This window comes from Pseudophryne corroboree, chromosome 1 (genome assembly GCF_028390025.1).
Source record: "Pseudophryne corroboree isolate aPseCor3 chromosome 1, aPseCor3.hap2, whole genome shotgun sequence".
Lineage (NCBI taxonomy): Eukaryota > Metazoa > Chordata > Amphibia > Anura > Myobatrachidae > Pseudophryne > Pseudophryne corroboree.
Window position 1 is genome coordinate 449,256,683 of NC_086444.1, and position 25,633 is coordinate 449,282,315.

Sequence of the window (25,633 nt, forward strand, 5' to 3'; positions counted from 1 at the left end):
AGTCCACCTACTCTCTGTCAAAGTCAAATTGCATATTTCGATATTTAGAATACACTATGGCATTTACTAATGGATGCGTCTATGATACGGTAGAAGACGCATTTGTTAATAAATATCATACTGTAACACAATAGCAAATATTTCTTACATACACTCAAATGTGTTACATCCAGAAATACAAATCAAATAGTGTCCTAAACAAATCAGATTGTTTTGTCCAAACAACCATTGTGTCCATGGAAGATAGACCTTTGACTGATTGAATGTGTAAATACCATTGTTTGACTCAATTAGCATGAACAATTGAGGCTTGGTGATGATCCCATTGATCCCGTGCTGTCATTGTCTCTACCAAACAAGAAGCCAGATACCATACAATAGCTAAAGATATGCAGATTCCTGAATGTGTGCTTAACACACTTTCATGCACATATCAGAATCCTCTGTGTTTCTTGTTAATCTAAGCCAGACGACCATGAAGTGATATTCAATGTAAACCAGACATTGATATTTGAATTAATAGTGATATGTTTTATGTTTTATGTATTCTGGCTTTATGGCTTACACTGTGCTGACCTGTCCTCTACACAATGAGTTACACATAGCCTTTACACAGCTGGTCAACTGTATATATATATATATATATATATATATATATATATATAAAGGTATGGTTTCATTAGATATCCAAGATGAACAAACAAATGATTTTCCTTTTTGCGCAAAAAATAAACAGTGGTGCAGCTATGAGAAAAGGGATTCTTCACAGTAATCCCAATGGCATATACAAAATACAAAGATGTTTTCTCAAGTAAGCGCAAACACATACATATCCTGATAGTCTTTTGTTGTCCTTCTTCAATACTGGCAAAAGATGGTAACAGGACTTTAGCTTCGGATGTATGGTGAGATTTCCAGAAAATACCACTTCTTTAAATTGCCACAGCCATTAGTGGTGTATCTCAAATAAAAGGAAAGTTCATAGTGCAATATTGTCTTAAGATAAAATCAGGTATTTATTCACACTAAAAACTCACAATTAATAAAACAAATAACAGCATATAACCATCAAAATGGTGGATAGTTCTTTAGCCTGGGGTCACACACGACCTCTAAATGGAACAGATCCGGACTATTCCACAGAAAGGCACCGTTTGTAGCTCACCCGACCAATCCACCGTATCAGCTCACACAGCCCAAAGCTTTTCGGACATCCAGGTCCTTCATCAGAGGCATAGTGAGCAGTTTAACAAAGTAGGTATAAATAACCAATGTAATTAACATTATGAGGAACTGGTGTATTCAAAATTAACGTTCATCCGTGATTTTGCCGTGACCGGAAGTGCGTCGCTCGTTCCCCCGGAAGCGGAAGTGACGTTTCTGCGTGTCATCATCCGAAAACAGGAAGTTCCGTTTTTTTGCGTGTCATCATGCGTTTCACAACCTCCGTTCACGGAAGTGAGTCTTCACAACAGTTCATTCCATTACGAAAATGTCCAATAACATCAAATTTCATCCAATATGATATAGAACATAAAAAGATATGAGGAAAGGTTAAAATATATAAATAGAAACTGACATTATAAAAACCATTTTAACTCAAACTCTGAATTCAGCCCTTTAGGAATTAACGTTTTCAATTTAAAAATCCATTGCATTTCTGCTTTGGCTAGCCTGATATCAATATCCTTACTTCTCCATGTAGGGCTAATAACTTGAATCCCCCAGAAGGATTTCAAGAATTTTGGATTACAATTGTGACAATTTTTAAAATGTGAAGAAACAGAGTGAGTGACAAGTCCTTTTTTTATATTATAGACATGCTCAGCTAGTCTTATTTTAAGATTTCTCGTGGTTTTACCAATATACGTAAAACCACATTCACATTGTAACGCGTAGATAACATTTTTCGTGTTACACGTGATAAAATCCCGAATTTGATAAGAAATTTTATTCACTACAAATTCTTTAATTTTACTAGCACCTTTCGTAGTACGGCACATTAAACATAATCCACATCTGTGGAAACCATGACTACGAGTGCTAGACCTATTTGATATATTCAAAGCGCTGTGAACCAATTTATCTTTAATGTTAGCTGATCTCCGATAAATAAAAGACGATTTATTAGGGATTTTGGACCCAATAATTGGGTCCTCCTTTAGTAGATCCCAATGTTTTCTAAAAACAGATTCTATTTCTTTATGTTGGGAATTAAAACCACATATAAAGGACCACTCATGTTTATTTGTAACATTCACATTAAGTTTTGGTGTTAAAAGAGAACTACGTTGAAGCTTAGTAACTTTATCTTGCACTTCTATAATCCTATCCTTGTTATACCCTTTATCTATAAAACGCTGACTCATTTCATTTGGTCATTACATATTTGAGTTTCTGTACAATTACGCTTAACACGTAGAAACTGACTAAAAGGTATACTGTCCAGCCAATTACTATGATGTTGGCTGGACTTGTCTATGTAGCTATTAGAGTCAGTAGGCTTCCTGAATACCTTTGTATGTAATTTACCATCTTTGATGTATAAAACTAAATCTAAAAATGATATCTCACATTGACTGATAGAAAAGGTTAATTTAATATTAAATTCATTAGAGTTTAATTCATTACAAAAGGTTAATAGGTCATCTTCTGTACCTTTCCAAATAAATAAAACGTCATCAATAAAACGTTTCCAGGACACCAGGCCCGCCCCAAGATTTCCATCTTTCCAGATGGTGAGATCCTCCCAGTAAGCCATGTATAAATTGGCATAACTGGGGGCGAACCTGGTGCCCATGGCGGTGCCAATCTGTTGGATGTAATAAACCCCATCAAAATAAAAATAATTATTCATCAAAATGAATTTAATTGCTTTAATAATACAAATTTTAATACTATTGGAAAGTTCAGATTTTTCTAAAAAGTATTCCACAGCTAAAATTCCTTTATCAATGTTAATAATAGTGTATAGGGTTGATACATCACAACTTGCCAAAAAATATTTATCATCCCATTCTATCTGGTCTACAATTTGAAGAACATCTGTGGTATCCTTTAAAAAAGCCTTTGTAGTTTTCACTAATGGTTGTAAATAAAAGTCAACAACCGTGGACAAATTTGAAGTGATGCTGTTAGTTCCAGCTATAATAGGTCTCCCGGGAGGGTGGAGGGGGTCCTTATGGATTTTAGGGAGCACATATATAGTGGGAACAGATGGATATTTTATATTAATAAATTCATGTTCAGATTTCGTTATCGCACCATTATTTAATGCTTCATCAGTAAGAGTTTTTAATTCATCAATAACTCTATTAGTGGGGTCATTTCTCACTTTCTTATAAGTCCCATTATCATTGAGTTGCTTCATTATTTCACCTATATATAGCTCTTTATCCATAGGGACCACCCCTCCACCCTTATCTGCGGGTTTAATAATCAGATGTTCATCTTCTCGTAGAGACTTTAAAGCCAACCATTCATTTCGAGTTAGATTACATTTCTTCCTTCTTTTATTTAAAATTAATTCTACATCCTTATTAACCATTTTATTAAAACATTCTATATAATTTCCTTTTAAATAAGTGGGATAAAAAGTTGATTGTGGGCGAAACTTGGAGATCACTTCTTCCACTGGTTCAATATTTCCTTCCTCATTAGTTTTGGAAACAAAAATTTTTTTAACAGTGAGTTTTCTAATATATTTATCTAAATCTACAAAGAACTCAAATGGGTCAATTTGTCTAGTGGGTGCAAATTTCAACCCCCGCTTTAATACTCTCTCTTCATCCAGAGTTAGTAAATGCTTACTCAAATTAAATATTTTAATATTATCCTTTTCTCTAACGTCCTAGTGGATGCTGGGAACTCCGTAAGGACCATGGGGAATAGCGGGCTCCGAAGGAGGCTGGGCACTCTAGAAAGATCTTAGACTACCTGGTGTGCACTAGTTCCTCCCACTATGACCCTCCTCCAAGCCTCAGTTAGATTTCGTGCCCGGCCGAGGTTGGATGCACACTAGGGGCTCTCCTGAGCTCTTAGAAAGTTATAGACTTAGAATTTGTTATTTTCAGTGAGACCTGCTGGCAACAGGCTCACTGCAGCGAGGGACTAAGGGGAGAAGAAGCGAACTCACCTGCTTGCAGCCGGATTGGGCTTCTTAGGCTACTGGACACCATTAGCTCCAGAGGGATCGACCGCAGGCCCAGCCTTGATGTTCGGTCCCGGAGCCGCGCCGCCGTCCCCCTTACAGAGCCAGAAGCAAGAAGATGGTCCGGAAAATCGGCGGCATGAAGACTCAGTCTTCACCAAGGTAGCGCACAGCACTGCAGCTGTGCGCCATTGCTCCTCTCACACACTTCATACTTCGGTCACTGAGGGTGCAGGGCGCTGGGGGGGGGGCGCCCTGAGGCAGCAATAAAAACACCTTGGCTGGCAAAAATACCTCAATATATAGCCCCAGGGGCTATATATGAGGTAAATACCCCTGCCAGAAGTCCATAAAAAACGGGAGAATAGGCCGCGAAAAAGGGGCGGAGCCTATCTCCTCAGCACACTGGCGCCATTTTTCCCTCACAGCTCCGTTGGAGGGAAGGTCCCTGGCTCTCCCCTGCAGTCTACAAGGGTTAAAAAAAAGAGAGGGGGGCACTAAATTTAGGCGCAGTATACATTATATATATATATAAAGCTATAGGGGACATAACTCAGTTAGTCCCTGCAGTATATAGCGCTCTGGTGTGTGCTGGCATACTCTCACTCTGTCCCCCCAAAGGGCTTTTGTGGGTCCTGTCCTCGTTTAGAGCATTCCCTGTGTGTCTGCGGTGTGTCGGTACGGCTGTGTCGACATGTTGAATGAGGAGGCTTATATGGTGACGGAACAGAGGCCGATATATGTGATGTCGCCCCCTGTGGGGCCGACACCAGAGTGGATGGATAGGTAAAAGGTATTAACCGACAGTGTCAACTCCTTACATAAAAGGGTGGATGACGTAACAGCTGTGGGACAGCCGGCTTCTCAGCCCGCGCCTGCCCAGGCGTCTCAAAGGCCATCAGGGGCTCAAACACGCCCGCTCTCTCAGATGACAGACACAGATGTCGACATGGAGTTTGACTCCAGTGTCGACAAGGTTGAGACATATACAAAATCCACTAGGAACAGCCGTGACTTGGTCCCGGCAATAAAAAATGTGTTATATATTTTTGACATTAACCCAAGCACCTCTGAAAATGGGTTTTTAGGTTTGGGGAGAAAAAACAGGCAGTGTTTTGTTCCCCCATCAGATGAATAAATGAAGTGTGTGAAAAGCGTGGGTTCCCCCGTTAAGAAACTGGTAATTTATAAAAAGTTACTGATGGCGTACCCTTTCCCGCCAGGAGGATAAATTACGCTGGGAGGTATCCCCTAGGGTGGATAAGGCGCTCACACGGTTGTCAAAAAAAGGGTGGCACTGCCGTTTTAGGAACGGCCACTTTGAAGGTACCTGTTGATAAAAAGCAGGAGGCTATCCTGAAGTCTGTATTTACACACTCAGGTACTAGACTGAAAACTGCAGATTGTGCTGCTGCAGCGTGGTCGGTGACCCTGTTAAGCATACTAGTTTGCTAATATGAGAACATATTAAAGACGTCGTCTTATATATGAGGGATGCACAGAGGGATATTTTGCCGGCTGGCATCCAAAATGAATGTAATGTCCATTCTGTCAGGAGGGTATTAGACACCTGTCACTGGACAGGTGATGCTGACTTAAAAAGCGCATACAGATTCTGCCTTATAAGGGTGAGGAATTATTTGGGGGTGGTCTCTGGGACCTCATATCCACAGCAATGTGCTGGGAAGAAATATTTTTACCTCAGGTTTCCTCACAGAAAAAGGTACAGTCCTGTCGGCTTCAGAAAAGCAAGCGGGTCAAATGGCGCTTCCTTTCTGTACAGAGACAAGGGAAGAGGGAAAAAGCTGCACCAGCAGCCTGTTCCCAGAATCAAAATTCTTCCCCCGCTTCCTGTGAGTCCACAGCATGACGCGGGTGCTCCACAGGTGTAGCCAGGTATGGTGGGGGGCCGTCTCAAAAAATTTCAGCAATTAGTGGGCTCGCTCACAGGTGATCCCTGTTTCTTTCAAGTAGTATTTCAGGGGTATAAGCTGGAATTAGAGATGTCTCCCCCCAGCCGTTTCCTTAAATATGCCTTGCTGACAACTCCCTCAGGCAGGGAGGCTGTGCTAGAGGCAATTAATAGGCGGTATTCCCAGCAGGTAATACTCAAGGTGCCCCTACTTCAACAAGGACGGGGTTACTATTCCACACGGTTTGGGGTACCGAAACCGCATAGTTCGGTGTGACCCTTCTTATATTTAAAATCCTTGAACACATACATAAAAAAATTCAAGTTCAAGATGGAATCGCTCAGGGCGGTTATTGCAAGCCTGGACGAGGGGGATTACATGGTATCCCGGGGCATCAAGGATGCTTACCTGCATGTCCCCATTTACTATCCTCGCCAGGAGTACCTCAGATTTGTGGTACAGGATTACCATTACCAAATCCAGACACTGCCGTTTAGACTGTACATGACACCGAGGGTGTTTTTATCAAGGTAATGGCCGAAATGATGATACTCCTTCGAAAAAAGGGAGTTTTAATTATCCCGCACTTGGACAATCTCTTTATAAGGGCGAGGTCCAAGGAGCAGTTGGTAGTAGGGGTAGCACTATTTTGGAAAGTGCTACAACAGCACGGTTGGATTCTAAACAGTCCAAAGTCACAGCTGGTTCCTATGACACGTCTACTGTTCCTGGGGATGGTTCTGGACATAAACCAGAAATAGTTTTCTCCGGGAGGAGAAAGCCAAGGAGTTGTCATCTCGAGTCAGAGACCTCCTGAAGCCATAACAGGTAGCGGTGCATCATGGCACGCGAGTCCTGGGAAAAATGGTAGCTTCCAACGAAGCAATCTCATTAGGCAGGTTCCATACAAGAACTTTTCAGAGGGACCTGTTGGACAAGTGGTCCGGACCGCATCTTCCGATGCATAGGCTGATAACCCTGTCTCCAAGGACCAGGGTATCTCTACTGTGGTGGCTGCAGAGTGCCCATCTTCAAGAGGGCCGCAGGTTCGGCATACAGGACTAGGTCCTAGTGACCATGAATGCCAGCCTTTGAGGCTGGGGGGGCAGTCACACAGGGAAGAAACTTCCAGGGACTTTGGTCAAGTCAGGTGGATTTCCCTACACATAAACATTCTGGACCTGAGGGCCATTTACAATGCCCTGAGGCCGGCAAGGCCTCTGCTTCAAAACCAGCCGGTACTGATCCAATCAGACAACATCACGGCAGTCGCCCATGTAAACCAACAGGGCGGCACAAGAAGCAGGATGGCGATGGCAGAAGCCACAAGGATTCTCCGATAGGCGGAAAATCATGTGTTAGCACTGTCAGCAGTGTTCATTCCCGGAGTGGACAACTGGGAAGCAGATCTTCTCAACAGACACGACCTCCACCCGGGAGAGTGGGGACTTCCTCCAGAAGTCTTCCAAAGGATTGTACACCATTGGGAAAGGCCACAGGTGGACATGATGGCGTCCCGCCTCAACAAAAGCTATAAAAGATATTGCGCCAGGTCAAGGGACCCTCAGGCGATAGCTGTGGACGCTCTGGTAACACCGTGGGTGTACCAGTCGGTTTATGTGTTCTCCCCTCTGCCTCTCATACCAAAGGTACTGAGAATAATAAGAAGGCGAGGAGTAAGAACGATACTCGTGGTTCCGTGCTGGCCAAGAAGAGATTGGTACCCAGAACTTCAAGAAATTATATCAGAGGACCCATGGCCTCTGCCACTCAGACAGGACCTGCGGCAGCAGGGGCCCTGTCTGTTCCAAGACTTACTGCGGCTGCGTTGGACGGCATAGCGGTTGAACGCCGGATCCTGAAGGAAAAGGGCATTCCGGAGGAAGTCATTCCTACGCTTACTAAAGCCAGGAAAGAGGTTACAGCAAATCATTATCACCGCATATGGCGGAAATATGTTGCATGGTGTGAGGCCGAAAGGGCCCCAACAGAGGAATTTCAACTAGGTCGATTTCTGCATTTCCTGCAAGCAGGAGTGACTATGGGCCTTAAATTAGGTTCCATTAAGGTACAGATCTCGGCTCTGTCGATTTTCTTTCAAAAAGAACTAGCTTCAGTACATGAAGTTCAGACATGTATAAAAGGAGTGCTGCATATTCAGCCCCCGTTTGTGCCTCCTGTGGCACCTTGGGACCACTAAAGACCGTGGATCTGTAATATCTCACTTGGAAAGTGGTCATGTTATTGGCCTTGTTTTCGGCCAGGCGAGTATCAGAATTGGCGGCTTTATCATGTAAAAGCCCTTATCTGATTTTCCATATGGATAGGGCAGAATTGAGGACTCGTCCCCAGTTTCTCCCTAAGGTGGTGTCAGCGTTTCACCTGAACCAGCCTATTGTGGTGCCTGCGGCTACTAGGGACTTGGAGGACTCCAAGTTGTTAGACGTGGTCAGGGCCCTGAAAATATATGTTTCCAGAACGGCTGGAGTCAGAAAATCTGACTCGCTGTTTATCATATATGCACCCAACAAGCTGGGTGCTCCTGCTTCTGTGCAGACTATTGCTCGTTGGATTTGTAGTACAATTCAGCTTGCACATTCTGTGGCAGGCCTGCCACAGCCAAAATCTGTCAATGCCCATTCCACAAGGAAGGTGGGCTCATCTTGGGCGGCTGCCCGAGGGTCTCGGCTTCACAACTTGCCGAGCTGCTACTTGGTCAGGGGCAAACACGTTTGCAAAATTCTATAAATTTGATACCCTGGCTAAGGAGGACCTGGAGTTCTCTCATTCGGTGTTGCAGAGTCATCCGCACTCTCCCGCCCGTTTGGGAGCTTTGGTATAATCCCCATGGTCCTTACGGAGTTCCCAGCATCCACTAGGACGTTAGAGAAAATAAGAATTTACTCACCGGTAATTCTATTTCTCGTAGTCCGTAGTGGATGCTGGGCGCCCATCCCAAGTGCGGTTTATCTGCAATACTTGTACATAGTTATTGTTAACTAAATCGGGTTGTTGTTGAGCCATCTGTTGAGAGGCTCTATTGTTTCATACTGTTAACTGTGTTTCATATCACGAGTTGTACGGTGTGATTGGTGTGGCTGGTATGAGTCTTACCCGGGATTCAAAATCCTTCCTTATTGTGTACGCTCGTCCGGGCACAGTACCTAACTGAGGCTTGGAGGAGGGTCATAGTGGGAGGAGCTAGTGCACACCAGGTAGTCTAAGATCTTTCTAGAGTGCCCAGCCTCCTTCGGAGCCCGCTATTCCCCATGGTCCTTACGGAGTTCCCAGCATCCACTACGGACTACGAGAAATAGAATTACCGGTGAGTAAATTCTTATTTTCTCTACTTGATGGTGGGACACTGGGTATCTCTTTCTGTTTAGAGAAAGAGGTTTTTTTTCCCCCCCTGCATCCCCTACGAATAGATTTGGGTTTGGTTGATAAATTTAATATCTTCTTCTCGTTCCCCGATCCCAATCTAAAAAAGGACGAGAATCACGTTCACTTGTATGCAAGACATCATATCTATTTTTATCAGCATAAGGAGATTGATATACAATATCCTCTCTAAATTGCCTCATGTTTTGTCTCCAATTATCGTTCCTCATATCAAAACGCCTATTTTGAAAATTTCTTTGATTATTACTGTAATTCGGCCTTCTCCTCTTTTCAACTTTTGTCCATTCTCTCTCTCTATTAATATTCCCTGATCTTTCATTCTGAGAGCGATCCCTGTACCAATTGGCTGAAAAATTCCTGGTTCCCCCTTGTGTACCATTAACTTTACTACCTGACTCCTCATATTGATCCTCTAAAATACCTTTATCCCTAAAATATTTACGCTGTTTTCTATCTTTCAACTCCCTAGTTTCTTTGTTTAATTTTCTTACAATTTCTGTTTCGGCTTCCTTAAAATCCTCTAAATTTTTTACATTCTCAACCAATGTCTGGAGCTTATTAATTTCCACATTTAGTGTCTGTAAGTTTTTATTCCTTTCCTTAATAATTAGTTCCATAAGACTACAAGAACATTGTGTTAAAATAGCATTCCAATCCTTCATAAATTTCTCATCACCCAGGTTAAAAGATGGAGTTTTTTGAATTTTTAACCCCTTGGGGATCATTTTCTCTGATTCATATTTTTCTAGAGTAATGATCTCCCACCACACTCTGTTCTCTTTAAGTACTGCATTTTCTAATTTATGAAGGATGGACGATAGATCTTCATCACCAACCATATCATCATTTTTATTTTTAAAAATATCACTAAGGAGTTCTCTCCTGCTGTCTCTATATGCAAACATCTTTTTTTGCTGCACAGGAAAATAACGTGAAGAAAACAAGATGAACAAACAAATGATTTTCCTTTTTGCGCAAAAAATAAACAGTGGTGCAGCTATGAGAAAAGGGATTCTTCACAGTAATCCCAATGGCATATACAAAATACAAAGATGTTTTCTCAAGTAAGCGCAAACACATACATATCCTGATAGTCTTTTGTTGTCCTTCTTCAATACTGGCAAAAGATGGTAACAGGACTTTAGCTTCGGATGTATGGTGAGATTTCCAGAAAATACCACTTCTTTAAATTGCCACAGCCATTAGTGGTGTATCTCAAATAAAAGGAAAGTTCATAGTGCAATATTGTCTTAAGATAAAATCAGGTATTTATTCACACTAAAAACTCACAATTAATAAAACAAATAACAGCATATAACCATCAAAATGGTGGATAGTTCTTTAGCCTGGGGTCACACACGACCTCTAAATGGAACAGATCCGGACTATTCCACAGAAAGGCACCGTTTGTAGCTCACCCGACCAATCCACCGTATCAGCTCACACAGCCCAAAGCTTTTCGGACATCCAGGTCCTTCATCAGAGGCATAGTGAGCAGTTTAACAAAGTAGGTATAAATAACCAATGTAATTAACATTATGAGGAACAGGTGTATTCAAAATTAACGTTCATCCGTGATTTTGCCGTGACCGGAAGTGCGTCGCTCGTTCCCCCGGAAGCGGAAGTGACGTTTCTGCGTGTCATCATCCGAAAACAGGAAGTTCCGGTTTTTTGCGTGTCATCATGCGTTTCACAACCTCCGTTCACGGAAGTGAGTCTTCACAACAGTTCATTCCATTACGAAAATGTCCAATAACATCAAATTTCATCCAATATGATATAGAACATAAAAAGATATGAGGAAAGGTTAAAATATATAAATAGAAACTGACATTATAAAAACCATTTCAACTCAAACTCTGAATTCAGCCCTTTAGGAATTAACGTTTTCAATTTAAAAATCCATTGCATTTCTGCTTTGGCTAGCCGGATATCAATATCCTTACTTCTCCATGTAGGGCTAATAACTTGAATCCCCCAGAAGGATTTCAAGAATTTTGGATTACAATTGTGACAATTTTTAAAATGTGAAGAAACAGAGTGAGTGACAAGTCCTTTTTTTATATTATAGACATGCTCAGCTAGTCTTATTTTAAGATTTCTCGTGGTTTTACCAATATACGTAAAACCACATTCACATTGTAACGCGTAGATAACATTTTTCGTGTTACACGTGATAAAATCCCGAATTTGATAAGAAATTTTATTCACTACAAATTCTTTAATTTTACTAGCACCTTTCGTAGTACGGCACATTAAACATAATCCACATCTGTGGAAACCATGACTACGAGTGCTAGACCTATTTGATATATTCAAAGCGCTGTGAACCAATTTATCTTTAATGTTAGCTGATCTCCGATAAATAAAAGACGGTTTATTAGGGATTTTGGACCCAATAATTGGGTCCTCCTTTAGTAGATCCCAATGTTTTCTAAAAACAGATTCTATTTCTTTATGTTGGGAATTAAAACCACATATAAAGGACCACTCATGTTTATTTGTAACATTCACATTAAGTTTTGGTGTTAAAAGAGAACTACGTTGAAGCTTAGTAACTTTATCTTGCACTTCTATAATCCTATCCTTGTTATACCCTTTATCTATAAAACGCTGACTCATTTCCTTCATTTGGTCATTACATATTTGAGTTTCTGTACAATTACGCTTAACACGTAGAAACTGACTAAAAGGTATACTGTCCAGCCAATTACTATGATGTTGGCTGGACTTGTCTATGTAGCTATTAGAGTCAGTAGGCTTCCTGAATACCTTTGTATGTAATTTACCATCTTTGATGTATAAAACTAAATCTAAAAATGATATCTCACATTGACTGATAGAAAAGGTTAATTTAATATTAAATTCATTAGAGTTTAATTCATTACAAAAGGTTAATAGGTCATCTTCTGTACCTTTCCAAATAAATAAAACGTCATCAATAAAACGTTTCCAGGACACCAGGCCTGCCCCAAGATTTCCATCTTTCCAGATGGTGAGATCCTCCCAGTAAGCCATGTATAAATTGGCATAACTGGGGGCGAATCTGGTGCCCATGGTGGTGCCAATCTGTTGGATGTAATAAACCCCATCAAAATAAAAATAATTATTCATCAAAATGAATTTAATTGCTTTAATAATACAAATTTTAATACTATTGGAAAGTTCAGATTTTTCTAAAAAGTATTCCACAGCTAAAATTCCTTTATCAATGTTAATAATAGTGTATAGGGTTGATACATCACAACTTGCCAAAAAATATTTATCATCCCATTCTACCTGGTCTACAATTTGAAGAACATCTGTGGTATCCTTTAAAAAAGCCTTTGTAGTTTTCACTAATGGTTGTAAATAAAAGTCAACAACCGCGGACAAATTTGAAGTGATGCTGTTAGTTCCAGCTATAATAGGTCTCCCGGGAGGGTGGAGGGGGTCCTTATGGATTTTAGGGAGCACATATATAGTGGGAACAGATGGATATTTTATATTAATAAATTCATGTTCAGATTTCGTTATCGCACCATTATTTAATGCTTCATCAGTAAGAGTTTTTAATTCATCAATAACTATTAGTGGGGTCATTTCTCACTTTCTTATAAGTCCCATTATCATTGAGTTGCTTCATTATTTCACCTATATATTGCTCTTTATCCATAAGGACCACCCCTCCACCCTTATCTGCGGGTTTAATAATCAGATGTTCATCTTCTCGTAGAGACTTTAAAGCCAACCATTCATTTCGAGTTAGATTACATTTCTTCCTTCTTTTATTTAAAATTAATTCTACATCCTTATTAACCATTTTATTAAAACATTCTATATAATTTCCTTTTAAATAAGTGGGATAAAAAGTTGATTTTGGGCGAAACTTGGAGATCACTTCTTCCACTGGTTCAATATTTCCTTCCTCATTATTTTTGGAAACAAAAATTTTTTTAACAGTGAGTTTTCTAATATATTTATTTAAATCTACAAAGAACTCAAATGGGTCAATTTGTCTAGTGGGTGCAAATTTCAACCCCCGCTTTAATACTCTCTCTTCATCCGGAGTTAGTAAATGCTTACTCAAATTAAATATTTTAATATTATCCTTTTCTCTACTTGATGGTGGGACACTGGGTATCTCTTTCTGTTTAGAGAAAGAGGGTTTTTTTCCCCCCCTGCATCCCCTACGAATAGATTTGGGTTTGGTTGATAAATTTAATATCTTCTTCTCGTTCCCCGATCCCAATCTAAAAAAGGACGAGAATCACGTTCACTTGTATGCAAGACATCATATCTATTTTTATCAGCATAAGAAGATTGATATACAATATCCTCTCTAAATTGCCTCATGTTTTGTCTCCAATTATCGTTCCTCATATCAAAACGCCTATTTTGAAAATTTCTTTGATTATTACTGTAATTCGGCCTTCTCCTCTTTTCAACTTTTGTCCATTCTCTCTCTCTATTAATATTCCCTGATTTTTCATTCTGAGAGCGATCCCTGTACCGATTGGCTGAAAAATTCCTGGTTCCCCCTTGTGTACCATTAACTTTACTACCTGACTCCTCATATTGATCCTCTAAAATACCTTTATCCCTAAAATATTTACGCTGTTTTCTATCTTTCAACTCCCTAGTTTCTTTGTTTAATTTTCTTACAATTTCTGTTTCGGCTTCCTTAAAATCCTCTAAATTTTTTACAGGCTCAACCAATGTCTGGAGCTTATTAATTTCCACATTTAGTGTCTGTAAGTTTTTATTCCTCTCCTTAATAATTAGTTCCATAAGACTACAAGAACATTGTGTTAAAATAGCATTCCAATCCTTCATAAATTTCTCATCACCCAGGTTAAAAGATGGAGTTTTTTGAATTTTTAACCCCTTGGGGATCATTTTCTCTGATTCATATTTTTCTAGAGTAATGATCTCCCACCACACTCTGTTCTCTTTAAGTACTGCATTTTCTAATTTATGAAGGATGGACGATAGATCTTCATCACCAACCATATCATCATTTTTATTTTTAAAAATATCACTAAGGAGTTCTCTCCTGCTGTCTCTATATGCAAACATCTTTTTTTGCTGCACAGGAAAATAACGTGAAGAAAACAAGATGAACAAACAAATGATTTTCCTTTTTGCGCAAAAAATAAACAGTGGTGCAGCTATGAGAAAAGGGATTCTTCACAGTAATCCCAATGTTGACTTTTATTTACAACCATTAGTGAAAACTACAAAGGCTTTTTTTAAAGGATACCACAGATGTTCTTCAAATTGTAGACCAGATAGAATGGGATGATAAATATTTTTTGGCAAGTTGTGATGTATCAACCCTATACACTATTATTAACATTGATAAAGGAATTTTAGCTGTGGAATACTTTTTAGAAAAATCTGAACTTTCCAATAGTATTAAAATTTTTATTATTAAAGCAATTAAATTCATTTTGATGAATAATTATTTTTATTTTGATGGGGTTTATTACATCCAACAGATTGGCACCGCCATGGGCACCAGGTTCGCCCCCAGTTATGCCAATTTATACATGGCTTACTGGGAGGATCTCACCATCTGGAAAGATGGAAATCTTGGGGCGGGCCTGGTGTCCTGGAAACGTTTTATTGATGACGTTTTATTTATTTGGAAAGGTACAGAAGATGACCTATTAACCTTTTGTAATGAATTAAACTCTAATGAATTTAATATTAAATTAACCTTTTCTATCAGTCAATGTGAGATATCATTTTTAGATTTAGTTTTATACATCAAAGATGGTAAATTACATACAAAGGTATTCAGGAAGCCTACTGACTCTAATAGCTACATAGACAAGTCCAGCCTACATCATAGTAATTGGCTGGACAGTATACCTTTTAGTCAGTTTCTACGTGTTAAGCGTAATTGTACAGAAACTCAAATATGTAATGACCAAATGAAGGAAATGAGTCAGCGTTTTATAGATAAAGGGTATAACAAGGATAGGATTATAGAAGTGCAAGATAAAGTTACTAAGCTTCAACGTAGTTCTCTTTTAACACCAAAACTTAATGTGAATGTTACAAATAAACATGAGTGGTCCTTTATATGTGGTTTTAATTCCCAACATAAAGAAATAGAATCTGTTTTTAGAAAACATTGGGATCTACTAAAGGAGGACCCAATTATTGGGTCCAAAATCCCTAATAAACCGTCTTTTATTTATCGGAGATCAGCTAACATTAAAGATAAATTGGTTCACAGCGCTTTGAATATATCAAATAGGTCTAGCACTCGTAGTCATGGTTTCCACAGATGTGGATTATGTTTAATGTGCCGTACTACGAAAGGTGCTAGTAAAATTAAAGAATTTGTAGTGAATAAAATTTCTTATCAAATTCGGGATTTTATCACGTGTAACACGAAAAATGTTATCTACGCGTTACAATGTGAATGTGGTTTTACGTATATTGGTAAAACCACGAGAAATCTTAAAATAAGACTAGCTGAGCATGTCTATAATATAAAAAAAGGACTTGTCACTCACTCTGTTTCTTCACATTTTAAAAATTGTCACAATTGTAATCCAAAATTCTTGAAATCCTTCTGGGGGATTCAAGTTATTAGCCCTACATGGAGAAGTAAGGATATTGATATCCGGCTAGCCAAAGCAGAAATGCAATGGATTTTTAAATTGAAAACGTTAATTCCTAAAGGGCTGAATTCAGAGTTTGAGTTGAAATGGTTTTTATAATGTCAGTTTCTATTTATATATTTTAACCTTTCCTCATATCTTTTTATGTTCTATATCATATTGGATGAAATTTGATGTTATTGGACATTTTCGTAATGGAATGAACTGTTGTGAAGACTCACTTCCGTGAACGGAGGTTGTGAAACGCATGATGACACGCAAAAAACCGGAACTTCCTGTTTTCGGATGATGACACGCAGAAACGTCACTTCCGCTTCCGGGGGAACGAGCGCGCACTTCCGGTCACGGCAAAATCACGGATGAACGTTAATTTTGAATACACCAGTTCCTCATAATGTTAATTACATTGGTTATTTATACCTACTTTGTTAAACTGCTCACTATGCCTCTGATGAAGGACCTGGATGTCCGAAAAGCTTTGGGCTGTGTGAGCTGATACGGTGGATTGGTCGGGTGAGCTACAAACGGTGCCTTTCTGTGGAATAGTCCGGATCTGTTCCATTTAGAGGTCGTGTGTGACCCCAGGCTAAAGAACTATCCACCATTTTGATGGTTATATGCTGTTATTTGTTTTATTAATTGTGAGTTTTTAGTGTGAATAAATACCTGATTTTATCTTAAGACAATATTGCACTATGAACTTTCCTTTTATTTGAGATACACCACTAATGGCTGTGGCAATTTAAAGAAGTGGTATTTTCTGGAAATCTCACCATACATCCGAAGCTAAAGTCCTGTTACCATCTTTTGCCAGTATTGAAGAAGGACAACAAAAGACTATCAGGATATGTATGTGTTTGCGCTTACTTGAGAAAACATCTTTGTATTTCATTAGATATCCAGCCATACGTATAATACAGGGATGGGATTGCATAAGGACACCGTGTGTGGGATCAAATTGTTCAGGGTCACATAAGTAGTAATCCGGTGGTTGTGAGGATATTGTCACATATTGCGACAATAAGTTATTAGCGATACCGGATTCATGTATATTCTTGTATGATACTGTGGTTGGTTTGAACTGGTCTGTAGGCGGGAGCTCAAAGGTAAACAACTGTAATCACATCCCAAGATTAGGCATCACCCAGTGTTCGAACTGACCAATGACCCACGGTGTACTGAATATGTCCAATGGAAGAAGATCTTACATTCCCCATTGTACTGTTTTTGGAACATTGTATAAAGGGACACACACCTGGCCCAGGTTAGAGTCACCTTTTCTCAGAGGTCATCTTGCTAGACAACTGAGGCCTGGAATCCAGTGGCGCAGCGTATGTATTTGGTCAGTTATCTGTAAGCCCTTATTGATATGTTATACTACACTTGCATTTCTCTGTATATTGGTGTTTATGTTTTGATCAATTGTTACTGCAATCTGTATCTGTTTTCCCCTTTTCACATTATTAAATGTTTTGTGGGTTGGAGCGCAGTACACTTGTAACATGTTAATTTAAGGTATAGTCTCGCACTTCTCATCAGAGTTGTGTCCGGTTACATTAACGATGGCACTGGTTTTCAAATATTGTCAACTTTTTTTTAAATTCAAGAGTTTTTTATTGAGTTTTTAAATTTTTGCTTAACAACTTACACAACGACTAAGAGCGACAAAAACAAACATTCTAACCGGTATACAGACAGCTGCATAGATACAGAGAAGGAAAAACAAAAGGGAAAAAAATGGAGCACATAGTACAACAGACGGATAAAAGTTCAGACAAAGCTATATAAATGCAGAGCACTGGTGACCTGGAACAAAACGTTCTGCATATACAACTTCCAGGTTAAGCACATGCATGGCAGAGATAGCATAATAATATTGTAACATAACAGAACATAACATGGCTGGCCATGGGCTATCCACCTCAAAAATATCCCCACTTAGAAGGGGGAAAAATAAATACAAATCTGAGCCTTATTTATCCTTGAAATATCTAGAGCCCATCCACTTTCCCCAAACTGTAAATAGTTTCTTTCCCGCCTTCCTAGCAAGGAACACAAATTTTTCATGTGCAATGGTTTCATTGACCAAGGAGATCCATGCTGTATGCACCGGGGCTTCCCCAGCCAACCACAGCCTAGCTATGCAAACCTTAGCCAGAGCACAGAGATTAACAACATACCGCCTGCTGGGCGGATCTAAAGCCTCCTCGTCTATAGCCAGCAATACCCACGTTACAGGCGTAAATAGGGGAGACGGAATACCCGTATCAACTATGACACGTATAACTTCTTTCCATAATACCGATAACGTAGGGCAAGACCAGAGCAGATGCCAAAAGTCAGCCCCTAGGCTTCCACACTTAGGGCACCCCGAGCTATGAGATCCCACAATATGCGCCAGCCTCACTGGGGTCATATACACCCTATGCAGTATATATAATTGAATTTGCTGGTATCTAACGCAAGAAGTGGAGAGCCGATGGGACCCCAAAGCAGTCTTCCATACATTGTCCGACAATGGACCTACATCCGACTCCCACTTACCCCAAAGAGAAGTTAAAGGTCGGTATGGTGCATCTGGCGTATACGGCCAAATATCCTAGAAACCAAGTGCCCTGATTCCAGCGCCTGCAACATTGATTTGACCGGGGAGTCAGCGAGGACCGGGGGGCCATCAGGGAACTGGGCAGCCAAAGCATGTCGCAGTTGAAGGAACCGAAAGAAAAACCCTGAGGGGACATCATGCTCTTGTTGAAGTTGCTGAAATGAGTTAAGCGTCCCATCACTATATAAATGGCCCAAAGAGTACACTCCACATTTCCCCCACACCTCCCAAACCTGAAGCCGGCACAGTTCTGGCAGACCATAAATATTGTCAAGTAGGGCAGCGGTGGCCAACCTGCGGCTCCTGAGCCGGATGTGGCTCTTTCTTTATTCAAATGTGGCTTCCAACACTCTAAATCATGTGACCACAACAGATACAGAAACCGCTGCACTCCAGCCAGACACGCAGCAGCACTACAGGGACTGAAAACTGAAGGAGTCAGATACTAGTGGTGAGACACCCACAAGCAAACAGAGGACACATTAGGGACTGCTGCAATGGCACGAGTTGATGGGGGGGGGGCTGTAGTGATACATGAGGGTGGGCTAGAGTGACACATGGCAGAGCTGGCTGGAGAGACACAGGAAGGTCCTGGCAGGAGTGATGTGGGAGGGTGCTGGAAGTAGTGACAAATGGGAGATATGGCTGGAGTGACATAGGAGGGTGGTAGCAGGAGTGACACATGGAAGAGCTGGCTGGAGTGATATAGGAGGGTGGTAGCAGGAGTGACACACGGGGGAGCTCGCTGGAGTGACACAGCAGGGTCTTGGCAGTAGTGACACATGGGAGACCTGGCTGGAGTGACACAGCAGGGTCTTAGCAGTAGTGACACATGGGAGAGCTGGCTGGAGTGACACGGGGGAGCTGGCTGGAGTGACATAGGAGGGTGGTAGCAGGAGTGACACATGGAAGAGCTGGCTGGAGTGACAGGAGGGCGTTGGCTGGAGTGACACATGGGAGAGCTAGCATGAGTGACAAGGGGGAGTTGGCTGGAGTGACATAGGAGGGTGCTAGCAGGAGTGACACATGGGGGAGCTGGCTGGAGTGACAGGAGGGTGTTGGCTGGAGTGACACATGGGAGACCTGGCTGGAGTGACACAGCAGGGTCTTGGCAGTAGTGACACATGGGAGAGCTGGCTGGAGTGACATGGGGGAGCTGAAGTTTTTTATGTGAATATGGCTTTTTCAATTATATTTTGTGAAAGTGGCTTTTTCAATGGATCTGGCTTTAAAAACTTTATTTTATGTCGTTCTGGCTTTTTCAATATATTTTATACCAGGTGTGTGGTCTAGCAGGCACAAGGCCACATTCCATTTTTGCATGCGCACCATCGACTCAATGTCGACTCTTTGACGTACCTAACAAGGTTTTTTGGCTCTTTGTCACTGACTGGTTGGCCACCCCTGAAGTAGGGTATCTGGATCGATACCGTGACCTTGCATCACCGAGTGCACCAATTTCCAAATCAGAATGGATTGTTTTATAAGTGGCAGGGTGGACATTTTGACGCTACCGCAGAGGAGTAGCTGTAGTGGGGAACCACCGGGGTAGTCATGAGACAACATCAGTGAATGCAAAGCCAAGGCATCGAGATCGTTAACCCGTTCCCAAATATGTGTCACTTGCGCCGCATAATAATAAAAACGGAAGTTGGGAAGAGCCAAACCCCCCAATTCCCTTGTCCTAGTGAGGGTATCCAGTCTCAGACGTGCCCGCTTACTAGCCCATATCAGAGAGGAAAGCAAACCATCTATTTGTTTGAAGATCTTTTGCGGAATATAAACAGGAGACTGCTGTAAAACATATAGAAGTTTGGGCTGGAAAACCATTTTTACTATATTAACTCTACCTGTGTCCGTCAACGGTAGCTTCCCACAAGTCTTCACTTTACCTCGAAGGTACGTTATTTGTGGTGCGATATTAAGGGAGGAGAATTTCTGAGGATCATTAGACACCCAAATGCCCAGATATTTGAAGGAGTCCACCCACCGTAATGGAAGAGTAATCAATGGGGGGGCAGGGATCTCGCCCCGGAGTGGGATAATAGAGGATTTCTCCCAATTGATCAGGAGCCCAGAGTACCGCCCGAACTCGTTAATAATTTGTAAAATCCTAGGCATAGACTCAGCATAGCGATCCACGAACAACAGAATGTCATCGGCATATAAGGCTACCCTTTCCTCCCGATTAGCTACTTTAAAACCAAAGATCCCCGCGTCTGCCCTCAAGAGGCACGCAAGGGGTTCAATAGCCATAGCAAACAGGGTAGGGGACAATGGGCATCCCTGTCGCGTACCTCTAGATAACGAAAAGGAGTGAGATACAAAACCATTTACCGCCACTCTAGCTGAAGGAGAGGAGTACATTAATCGGACATATTTAATAAAGTTTGGGCTTATACCAAATCTACGCATGATTTCCAACAAATAATCCCACTCCACAGAATCAAAAGCCTTAGCGGCATCCAATGAGACAATTATAGAAGAGGAAGAGTCTTCACGGGGAATCTGCAAGTGAGTAAACAAACGTCTAAGAGTAATGGAAGTTGATTTATTGGGCATAAATCCCGTCTGATCCGGGTGTATAATATGAGAGATAACTGTATTCAATCTACCCGCCAGTACCTTGGCCAGAATTTTTACATCAGTAGGCAAAAGGGATATGGGGCGATAGGACTCCACTTTCCTAAGATCCTTGTCAGGTTTAGGAAGAACCACAATGATTGCCTCTGCCATAGATGGGGGAAGAGACTCCTGTGCAAAAATTTGGCTATACAACCCAAGTAGGCGAGGGACGAAGAACTCCAAATGTTGCTTATACACCTCAGAAGGAAGACCATCTAAACCCGAAGCCTTACCACTAGGGGAGGCCTTAACAGCGGCCATAATTTCTTCAGGTGAGATGGGCGCCTCCAAAAGGTCGCAAGCTTCACAGGACAAGGTGGGGAAACAAACAGTGTCTAAATATTCGTCCAATTGCGACGAAGTGCAGTCTAGTTTGGAACCATACAGACGTCTATAGTATGACAGAAATTCTGACGCAATCTGAGGAGTCTGCGTCAGAGAAACACCATCCGAGGCTATAATCTCAATCACAACATTAGTTGTCCTATCACCCCGTGCGAGTGAAGCCAGATACGTCCCTGGTCTATCACCAGCAGCATAAAAGGTGTGGGAAGAAAAAAGGAGTCTATGATGAGTCTTTTCCATTAAGTAATCTTTCCATTCACTTTGGGCCGATAGCCAGGTCAATTTAGAACTATCCAAAAAATCCTGCAAATACTGTGATTCCGCAGCGACACCCCGGGCCTCCAGCTCAGCCTCCCGACGCTTATAAAAGGACTTCAAACCAGACCCCCGTTTAATCAGAGTTCCCCTCAGAAACGCCTTGAACGTGTCCCATAGGTTAGAAATAGCTTTTTCGTCAATATTCATTTCAAAGAACTCCCGCCATGCGGCCACCAATTCCGAGCCATCCCCCATGTGTACAAGCCAAAACGGATTAAACTTCCATACGGCCTGGCCCCTAGAACAATGGAAGTCTAAGGTAAAGGTCAGGGGGGAGTGATCCGATATACCCCTGGTCTCATATCTAATATCACCAACCCGGGAAATCATGTCGCTCGAGAGGCGGGCCAGGTCAATCCTAGAGAACGAAGAATGAGAATGAGAGAAACAGGAGTACTGTTTAAGAGACGGATGTCTCAATCTCCAGGGATCGACCAGGCCCAACCCTGACACCACATCAGAAAAGGTGGATTTCCCAGGAGAGGCAGTAGGTGGAGATACAGAGAACCTGTCCAGCACCACATCCAGTACATTATTGAAATCCCCCAGGCAAATAACAGATATCCCGGGATATGAGGCCATAAACCCAGCCGCCTTCTTAAGAACATCAGGAGAGTAAGGGGGAGGCACATATACAGCTAGAAGGAGTACAGGAGCATAAAATAATCTACATTTCAGAAATACATATCTCCCCCAGGGGTCCGTTTGTATAGATTCCAGCACAAAGGGGACAGTCCTTCTAATAAGAACTGAAACTCCACGAGAGGCAGAAGTGTGCATTGAATGGTATGCCCATCCCACCCATGGTCTCTTCAAAGAAAGAATCCTACCGCCCACCAAATGAGTTTCCATAAGACAGACAATGCCAGCAGCATAATGTCTAATCTGTTGAAGTACCAGGGACCTCTTAATTTTATCGTTGAGCCCTCTCACATTCCACAACATTATTTTAAGCCCAGCCATGAGAAGTCAGAAAGCATAGGAAGGACCTCACCCCGCAGCCAGCCAAATCCGCCATGCAAGTGTGCAATTGCAGGACACCAGTGCCTAAAAAATACAGCAGCAATCCACATACAATACAAATATAAACATTCATACATAAAACAACCAGAACCTAGAACAACCCCCTCCCCCCACCCTGTATACCACCCCCAACATGTAGCATACCTGGATCCCAAAACAAGAGACAAGTTCCTAGAAAATAAAACAAACAAAATTTTGTCGCACCATGGACTAGTGCAAACACACCCTAAACGGGGCCAAGAATATAATGGCTCTTGGGGAAAAAAAAAGAGATAACTTCCAGCCACCAACCACAGCACCCCTGAAAAAATTAAGAGTGAATCATAGAGATCCTCCCCTAGGACTGTATAACATACAGAATAAAACATATACGGATAGTGTAGAATCACATATATCGAACCATATACATATAACCCCCCCCAAAAAAAAAGGGGGGACGACACATCGGATTAACTAGACAAAAAACAAATAACATAACCAAGTAGTTGTAACAGAGCAGCAGAGAAGGAGAAAAAAGACCAGAAGCAATTAAACACTCCCTCATCGTGCTACCCCACAGTAAATAGCATATAATCATATCTGATACATCGAAAAAGTGCCGCAACCAGGGCTCCATGGAGGAATCAAGGATCAGCAAGAGCACGCCTTGCCGGGAATCGTCTGTCCAGCCACACCATGGCCTCACGAGGAGTCGCAAAAAATTTGTTTCACCATCAGCCACCACCCGCAGTCTCGATGGAAATAGTATAGCATATGGCAGGTCGAGTTCACGGAGCTCCTTTTAACAGGTAAGAATTGAGCCCTATCTTTCTGCACATCCACCGCGAAGTCCGGGAAGACAGATATTGGCGACCCGTTCATTTTAAAGGGCCTTTCGTGCGAGCAAGTCTCAAAACAACGTCCCGGTCAAGGAAATGGAGGAATTTCGCAATGAAGGTACGGGGTGGAGCCCCCAGAGGCAATGTGCGCATCGGAGCCCGTTCAACGGTAAAGAAGGCGAAAATTCCTCGGACCCAAAGGCATCCGGAGCCATTTTTTTGAGAAACGTTTCAGGAGATGAGCCCTCTTCCCTTCTCCGGTAAGCCGATGAAGCGGACATTATTGCGCTGTAAGCGACCCTACATGTCCGTCAGCTTTTTGTGCACATCAGTCATCTGAGATTCTAGAGCATCGGTACGTCGACCCAGCGGGCGACAGAGTTCTCAACATTGGAGATACGGGTCTCGGCCTCTCCTACCCTCTCCCTCACCCACTGGAGATCCTGATGAATAATGGAGAGATCAGACTGCACCTGCCCAATTTTATCAGCCAAGCGAGCCTCACTAGCAATCACGGCATCCAATATCCTTTGTAATGCAGCATTCGGCGGTTCGGAGGAAGCAGAACTATATGCAGGAAATGGGGGCGATGCTTCAGATCGTACAGTCTCCGCTCTCTGCTGTTGAGGGCCAGGATACGAACAACTTCTCCATTGCTCCCCGCGCCGCACTATGCTGGCGGCCCCTCACCATTTTGGATAACACGATGCCGCAGCACTCGACCAGCAATACGTATCAAAGCAGATGCAGGCAAAGAGAGGAGGTGCACGCACCAGCACAATATGAAAGGGCAAACAGGTGCGGTAAATATGTAAATATAGGTATGGGTAAGGACCAGGGCTCCTGGCTGTATTGCTGACAATCGACACAGCGGATCGTAATAAATATGCACTGGGGCTGGGAGCTATGCAGTACCCCACCAGAGCAGACGCTGGCCCTTTAAGGAGGCACAAAAGATTAAATCCCACAGTGGTGAGTCGTGGGCATGACAAGGGGCCCCAATTCCTGTAATGTATATGGGCAGGAGCAGACAATCCACTAAACAAGAATAATAGAAGGGGGAGAGGGCTCACACACTGCAGAGATCACCCAGCACAGGCTTCCAGTAACCAGCAACTGTTCAGTCCTCCGGCTGCCTCAGGTATACAGGAAGACCGCAGGGCAACAGCAAGGGTCCAGGGAGCGGGCCGCAGGGCTGCAGATGCAGACTCAGCAGGACAGACAGGGTGGCCGCTCAGAGGATGTTCCAGGCGATCGCACAGCCGAGCGGGACAGCGGGCACTTAGTCTCGACTGGCTGCAGTCGGCGGCGGTAAGAGGCGGGAGAGCCGAACTTCCGGGAGGGCTGAAAGTGCGAGCCGCGGCAGCACACGCGGGCTCAGCGCTCACGGGAGCCCACACTTAAAACAGCTCAGGGCGGCCCAGGAGACAGTGGTGGCCAGTCTAAAACCACTCCAGGGGGGGCACCAGGTATTCACAGAGCCGTGGTCCAAAAACAGTCCCAGGGGGGGAAACGCAGGATAAAGCAGCAGGATATTGTGGCTTGAGAACTGCACAGCGTGTGTGCTACTCCATGCCCGTCCTGGCCACGCCCCCAAATATTGTCAACTTTTACATCTCTTTCCTTAAGAGTTCCTGTGTCATGTTGCCGCCCCTGATGCCCATTTTCATTTGTTCAAGGCCAAAGCATTTCATGTCCTTTGTTGAAACTTGATGGTTTCTGTAGAAATGCTTGGTGACTGAGGAAAGTTTTCACATTTTGCCCAAGTCCATTGCCGCATTGTGGATGTTGCTGGCGTGTTCTAAAATTCTTGTTTT